Source organism: Lactuca virosa, chromosome 9 (genome assembly GCF_052849685.1).
Source record: "Lactuca virosa cultivar CGN04683 chromosome 9, Lactuca_virosa_CGN04683_v6, whole genome shotgun sequence".
NCBI classification, from domain to species: Eukaryota; Viridiplantae; Streptophyta; class Magnoliopsida; order Asterales; family Asteraceae; genus Lactuca; species Lactuca virosa.
Genome location: NC_136434.1, coordinates 272,437,145 through 272,445,936, shown reverse-complemented (window position 1 = coordinate 272,445,936; position 8,792 = coordinate 272,437,145).

The window sequence follows — 8,792 nt, the reverse complement described above, 5'->3', positions numbered from 1 at the left end:
ATGATTCCGAGATAAAAAGATTTTGACTTCGGAATTAATTCACATTCTGATGTTTCCATCAGAGAGTACACGCCTCTTGGGAGAATTGAGGATCAGGCAACATTATACCCATTTTGTTCAGAAACCCATTGAATTTGGTTTCGTCTAATGCCTTAGTAAAGACATCGTCAATTTCATCGTCAGATGGAAGAAAAATAAGTTTGATGTTCCTTTTAAAACATGATCTTTCATGAAGTGGTACAAAATATCGATGTGCTTCGTCATGGAGTAATGAATTGGATTGTGAGAAATCGCAATGGCACTTTGAGAGTCACAATAGATTGGAATCTGTTGAAATCAATAACCATAGTCCAGAAGTTGTGATTTTATCCAAAGAACTTGGGAAGTGCAACTAGCATCATCAATGTTTTCCGCTTCGGCTATTGAAAGAGAAATGCAATTATGTTTCTTAGATGACCAAATAACCAATCTTCCACCCAAAAATTGATAACCACCAGAAGTGCTTTCCAATTTAAGACCACCATAATTTGAATCGGAGTAATCTTGTAGGAGGAATAATTGCTTAACCACCAAAAGATGAGACATCTTTGGACTGACCTGAAATATGGCACACAAACATGTAGAGAACATGATGTCAAGACGACTCGTTGTTAGGTAGATTAGCGATCCAATCTACCCATGTACTTCTTTTCATCAACAACAACACATGATGGGTCCGAAAAGATCTAGTGTCCAAAACCCATTGGAACCTTTGCAGATGCACAGGTGTCCATTGAATATTTCCTAAGAAGCTCGAAAATGTATTTTTCTTGGTGAATAAAGATTCCTCTGTTGGTTTGCTTTAATTGGAGACCGAGGAAAAAAATTAGTTCACCATTCATGCTCATTTGGAATCGACTAATCATTAACTTGGCAAAATCAGCAACCATTGATGAATCTATGGACCCAAAATGATATCATCAACTTAGATTTGGACCAGGATGAGATATTTTCCATTGATCTTCGGAAAAAGGTAGGATCGAGAATTCCTCTTTGAAAACCGGAACACTTGAGAAAGTCGGTGAGAGTCTCGTACCAGACGCGAGGAGCTTGCTTGAGGCCATAAACAACTTTTCGGAGCTTGTAGCAATAGTTGGAGATACAATTCATTATCTAGTTCGGGGGCAATAGGCGGAGTTTGCAGCTTCTTTTTTGGCATTTTTAACATTCCACTCAAATTTGTGGTTTGAATCTTTTGAAAATCATTGAGTAACAGTGTTTTTGAACACTCGTTCTTTGTTTGCTACTTTTGATGGCACATTTGGCTTTGAAAGATGACGTGGTTTGAAAATCGTACCATCAGATTTATCAATGAACACAGTGGAAACTGTCCGAGAAGAGTTAGTATTGGTGGGATGAGTATCAACAATAGTCTTTTTTAGAATGGGACTGGCAACCTTGTTTTGAGTTACTAAACTAGGAGGATTTGAAGGCCTCTTAAGAATCTTAACAGGCACAAATGTGTTGTGGTTCCTACTTTCTTCTTAGAATTTTCAACAAATATGGAGTCATGTCTTGACCTAATTTCCGTTTGATAGAATTTCTGGCTTCTATCTTAGGATCGACAACATCCTTCCTATTTAACGATGGTTTCTTCCTGGAGTCAAATGATGACTTCGAAGATTAGCCTGCACCTGGGCTGTTAAACGTAGGCTTGATTGGCACTAATGTTGTTTTTGAAATCACTTGAGAATTAGAAACACAAGAGTCAGATGAACAATCTACAAATATTTCTTCTTCTACATCACTATCAAAAGATGCCCAGACAAAATCTGATTTATCCGAGTCAGGTCCAGTAGTCTTAAAAATAATTTCCTCAACAACACAATTGTTAGGTAGAGTGATGTTCGGTATTTGAGCAACAGTATGTGTGATGCTAGGGAAGATTTCGAGGTGTGTCTCAGGTCAAGGGGTATCAGAGGCAGAAGAGGCGTTAAATCATGACACTTAACGACTATGGGTTGAAACTCAGGAATCAGAGATGAAAATTGGTCCGACGTGTCGGGAAGGGGTGAAAATGGTGAGACAGTAGTATTCGAATATGTGTGGTTCGGAACATCTCCCATGAAAGTTAGATCTCGTAACTCCTTCAAGGGCTGCAGAATTGGTTTCAGAAACTCGCTTCCGAGACCAGGTGCTTTGGACCAAGGATGACGAAAATTATGAGTCGTCCGTTAAGTGGCTTCAAGAATATCTATGGCATGATGTAAAGCATTAATTTTGGCATTTAGACGTTTGTTATCAGAAATTAAAACATTCCTTCCAGAATAAGTGATTTCACATTTGTCTTTAAGAATCACACAATCATCTTGTGACGTTATAAGTTTACGTTCTAATAACTCTATTTTAAGCTTCCTATCCTCGAAACGCAACTTAAGACGACTCAATTCACTTTCCATCTTCTCAATCGCTTCTATGGCAGACTCATAGGCTTTATAGACGATGTTCATATCTGATTAGATCTGGATTAGATATGGTTCACAAAGATATACATAAAAATTATTATCATTAGTCATAGATTTTACCTGGTGGATTGTTGGTTGCCATGTAGCAGAAATTTGGCTCAGCATCTTTGTTATCTCCTTCTGATCCAGATGACCAGTAGCCTTTATCGCATTTAATTGTCTTTCTAACTTTTAGACACATGTTTCTACCAGAACTCACATTGTCACACCCCTAAACCGGAGCGATGGAAACGTTCGGGGGCGGAGGACGTCATGTATAGTATCACAACAATTGAATAATAGTAATCAAAGTAACAACAACCACTTTATTATTAAATGGTGTTTACATTGTATTCGAATCACATATGATTGACTCCAAAAGTACTTTGTAAATAAACACTTGAAGCTACTATGCTCCATCTTCAAGAACATGCGCGAGTACCTGTCTACTAGTGCCCTGAGAATACAAGTGGTTTTGAAAGTGTCAACATTAAAGACGGTGAGTTCATAAGCATTTGTTTTAGAAAGCATGTTCTTTGTTTCTTGAAAACGTTAGGATGTTCTTCCCGAAAATCCTATATTTTCTAATGTGATATAAAGTAAGAAATGTGTCCCATGCTAGTTCTTTCTACGAGTACTTAGTATATACAAGTTATATATAATCAAGATCGGGCAGACAGTCGACAGTGTGGTTTTGCCCTAAGCCCACAACTAAGTACTTCTGTTTTGTTGTTCTCGTGATACTTGTTCTAGTATGTATGCTTGTTTGTATACTTCATATAAAATACTTATATTCTAAAATGTAACAACGTAAATTTCAAAACAATTTTTCACTTTAAAAAAATGTAATTTCATTCATGCATGTTCTCAAATCTCAATGTATCACATTGTTAAAACCATAAAAACACATCCCAAGATCAATTGTATAAAAACTCCAATAGTGTGTACTGATCATGCCGGCGCCTTCCCGCGATCCTCACTGGTACCTGAAACACATAACACAAAACACTGTAAGCATAAATGCTTAGTGAGTTCCCCAAAATACCACATATAACACATATTAGCCACTCGAGGCTATAACTCTGTGGGCCCTCTGGCCCTAACTCTGTGGACCCTATAGTCCTAACTCTGTGGACCCTCTGGTCCTAACTCTGTAAACTCTGGAGTACATACAGCATAAATCAAAATAGAAATAATGCAGTGCAACACATCACATACATAACACACAATATACTCTGTCACATAACTCTAATTACCACTCAAGGTAAAGTATAGTGAGAAGACTCACCACAGATAACTCGGTAACCCTCGAACTCGGAAATATTGATCTAGCCTCCGCCTAATCACATAAAATAATTACCCTAATCAATACGACTTTCAAAGACTAGGCTAATCCCTCTCTAAGTTCTCTAAGAAGGGTAACAGACCATTGTACCCCTCCAATGGCTCAAAAGTCCAAACATTGACTAACCCTAATAGTCAACGAAGTCAACTCCAGTCAACGATCAACTTTGACCAGACTCGTCGAGTGCACTCGGCCGACTCGGCGAGTCCACGCGGGTCCCCTGAATCCTTCTAAGCCTCTCTTGGCACGTCGAGTCCCTCCTCCACTCGCCGGGTTACTCTGCAACGAATCGCGGGGCAACCCCAACTCGACTCGTCGAGCCCACTTATGAACTCGGCGAGTTGCTCCCATAACAACTCTCAAATGACCTTCTGAGGTCAGATCTGCTTTTCTAAACTATAGATCTGACTTCCCCAAGACCAATAACCACATAAAGGTCGAAACTTGACTCACATGCAATGCACCCAAGGCTTCTTTTGGTGAAATAACTACTAAAATGGCTTCCTAGGCTCATAACTCCAAAGGGGTGGCATAAAGCATAATGATAGGGACTATATGGACCCCTTAAGGTCCAGATCTAAGAACCATTTCACCTTGGGACCTCACATATTCCAGATTCAAGCTAAAATAAAGCGTAAAGAAACCCTAGGTTCAACCAAACCATCATAAATACGAGAATAAGCACAGATTGATACCTCCAACAGCTTCCTCTAGTCCAATGGAAGTAGATCCAAGCTCCCCAACTCATCTAGCTTGACCTTCCTCCTCTCTTCTTGCTAAAACACACAATAAATGGTGAACAATGGCCTCCTTTCTCACTCACAAGTCTCACAAATGCTCTGGTACTCTCAAGGACAAAGGTAGCCGCAATTAAGGGCCATAAGGTCCTTTAAATAGGGTACAGGCCCGGGGATTTAGGGTTTCAATCCACAGCGCGGACTTGTCGAGTCCACCCTTTCCGACTCGTCGAGTCCGTTCATTAATCCAGTCAGCAAACGCGGTCCTACTCGACGAGTCTACGTCTCAACTCGTCGAGTCCCTCTCTTTTACTAAAAAAATAAATGATCAAACATAATACCTGGAAATCCAGATGTGACATAAAAGTATACTTTTAGTCAGAGGACTCCTGTCCCATTCTATTTATAGTTGTATATCTTTTATGGGTTGATATATTTAGTTCACTATAAACAATGCTCTGATACCAATCTGTCACACCCCCAAACTGGAACGGTTGAAATGTTCAGGGGCAGAGGATGTCATGTATAGTATCACAACAATTGAATAATAGTAATCAAAGTAACAACAACCATTGTATTAATAATTTGGTGTTTACATTGTATTCGAATCACATATGATTGACTCCAAAAGTACTTTGTAAAATAAATATTTGAAGCTACTATGCTACGTCTTCAAGAACCTGTGCGAGTACCTGTTTACTAGTGCCCTGAGAATACAAGTGGTTTTGAAAGTGTCAACACTACAGTTGGTGAGTTCATAAGCATTTGTTTTAGAAAGCATGTTCTTTGTTCCTTGAAAACCTTAGTATGTTCTTCCAGAAAATTCTATATTTTCTGATGTGATGTAAAGTAAGAAATGTGTCCCATGCTAGTTCCTTGTACGAGCACTTAGTGTATACAAGTTATATATAATCAGGATCGAGCAGACAGTCGACTGTGTGGTTCTGCCCTAAGCCCACAACCAAACAAGGAACATGAAATGAGGAGGAAATCACACATTCCCCTGTCTGTCGGATCTTCATTGTATGTAACCCTAACGCATTCACTAGGTACTTATAGAGTTAACTGTAATGGTTCTTTTTGAAATGTAAGTATATGCCCCAGAAAATCCTATATTTTCTGATGTAATGAAATGTAAGTTCTGCTAACCCGTGCTTGGAAAAGTAATGTAATACGGTTGTGTTTGTAGTGCAACCCTTTTTATGTGCCTTACTTTGTTATACGTTCTTTCAGAAAAGTATATTTTGCACTAGAAAATAGTGTATTGTACTTGTATATAGTGACCTGACCCATACCTGTTTCCCCCTTATGATTACTTAGTGTATGCAAGTCATGTATAACCAAGATCGAATAGATAGTAAACTTTGTGAATCTGCTCTAAGCCCAGAACCAAACAAGGAACATGAAATAAAGCAGAAATCACCCATCCTACTACATATCAGACCCTATAAATATAAATAACCTTTAGCGCATAAACTAAGGAATCACAGTGTTAACATTATAGGTCCCTTCGGATTTGTATGTTCATGTTACTTGTAAAACAGTGTGGCCTTATTACTAGAATAAAGCCTATTAAGTAGTATTAATACCGTCAACATCATTTAGTTGATACTATTGTGAGTTTCATATAACCATGCTAAATGACTAGTGACCGGTACGACGTTCTTCAGGCGTCGGAATGTTATGAAGTTTGTCACCCCAGGCCTGCCGGGCTCGCTGTAGCAAGCAGCTCAGGTGCGGGATTGTCAGCCCCGTATAGATCTATGCACAAACTCACGCTCTCCCTCCAGGAGACTCTGGTTATAATTTGTAGGATTTGAAATTGTACCCTGGTGGGTACAATGAAGTACTGCTTCACAATCTTGTATTAACTAGTTTACGTGTAGTGTTATAGTGTTCTCTTGCATTTGTAACCGTTTGTATTATCCTGTAGTGGTGTACTTTGTAATTTCAAATAATTATACTTGAATAATTATTTAGTTATGTAACCATGATTTTAGTAAAATAGAGTAGTGTTCCTATATCGTTTCTTGAATCTTGTAAAATAGTGTAGCGACGCACAAACTGTACCGATTATAGTTTAGATGTAAGCTTTGTAATGAACTGGAAACCTTTGCGATTTAGCAATGTATAAGACAATGATAAGAGATTTATGAAAAATATCATTTTGCTCGACGTATTACAAAAGGGTTGTAAATTTACGAGTAATATTTTATATTCACATATATTCACAGCATATATAAATAAGAGTGAAAAGACATTCGAATAAATAATTCTATCCTGAACCCACAACCAGATGAGGAAGAGGATCCAGGACGAAATTGTCAATTCTAAGTCCATTGAACCTTATATATATATATATATATATATATATATATATATATATATATATATATATATATACATTTTGAGAAAACATAATTACTAAGTCAGTTTGAAATAATTTCAAATGTTTTAAAACGGTTTTAAAATCGTTTAGACACAAGAGTACTTGGGTTTTACTTGTATTCCCCCCACCCTGAAAACAGTGAAAAAATGTGAAAACGTAGGGGTATGAACTCACCTCGAATGTGTGTGCTCGGTTGAGTCGCGAAGTACTAACGGTGATCCTCGGATTAGAATACGTGACAATAGTCGTATCCTAAAAATAATTATCCCATATCATCGTATTTAAATTAATAAGATATTAATTTAAATAATGTTGTAAATAATAATTAAAGTGTTAGACAACACCCTAATTATGTAAGGAAAATACTTACAATAATAATTGGAATTGTTAAAGATGTTGAAATGGGTTAACGGTTGGAAAAATGGACTTTTCGGTTGACTTGATGAGTTTATGGTGTGTTCTTTGTGAATATTTGAAGATTTGAAGATTTTAATAAATGTTCTTGGTGTTCTAGGTGAAAACTTGAAGATCTGGGCGAAATCTTATGAATTTATGAAGTTTTACGGATGTTAGTTGAGAGAAAAATGGGAGGGTTCACGGAAGGAAAATGTGAGAAATGAATTGGTTCACGGCTGCAAATATATATATATATATATATATATATATATATATATATATATATATATATAGTGAGGTGTTTACGGCCTTAAAAGGCTTGGGCTTGATGTGTTTTTGGTTCACTCCATGGGGTTTTCGCCCCTAAATGGGCCTTGGGTGATGTTCACGGTCATAACTTGGCCGTGAACCCTTTTGATCATCATTTCCAAACCGTAAACTACATTTACGATTCATTCTTGGCTGTAAACCCCTTTGCTCCATTAGTTACTTTGAGTGAAAACTCATTGAATGGTTATATTTATGTTTTAAACCCTTAGTCTTTTAACTTATGTTCATTTATAACACCCTAAATTAGCGTAGTTTTCAATCCATACTTATTTGTTAACTCTTTAAACAAGCCCTAAGGCTATAGATGATAAAATGCAACAAGAATTGCAATGCAGTTTCACTTGTACTTCGTTAGGGTTTAGGCTTTACTTGATCTAAAAATTTCGAGTTGTGACACACATCATATTCATCTCCAGATTACCAATACCCATCCACATCTCTCGACACGGTTGTGGCGAATTCTTTTTCACTTGCAGCCATTTGTTGGGCTCGACGGGTATAGTAAGCAGAGGCCTTGATCTTTGGTTTCTATGTGGCTTCAGCCATGCAATCCTTAGCAAAGTGATTTCCGTGACCACACTTGTGACCAACTGCCTTTTGTTTGTCTGACTTCGTATTATCTTGGGATTCCAAGGAGTGACTTGGTGTCGAGACGTTTGGGTTGTAGGCAGGTGGGTTCTCTGAGGGTTTTGGAAATGGTTGGGAATACTTTGGTGAGTGGGATTACATGTTCGCTTGTATTTCATGGAAAGCAAAGAAAAATCTTGTTCAAAGAGACTTTTGGAGTCCATCGCTTCAGGGTCGAGATCACCATCAAGCTGATAGTTTGAATTAGCAAGAATAGGTATAGTTTGTGGAGAGGGTTGAATAAATGGAATAGAAGGGATAACAACTTTGAAAGGTTCTGAAATAGAGGGGTTCGAGACTTGAGGATCGAAAGAACTAACTAGAGCTAAAGGACCTCCTAAGAGTTCTCTCAATTTTTGAGCAACATTTGATTCATGTCCTTGAAGCTCATCAAATAGTTGGTAAAGCTTCAACTTCTTCAGGGATCCATTACTCTAAAGACACGATTTCACGTTTCCCTATCCTTTACCAACACTATTGATGAA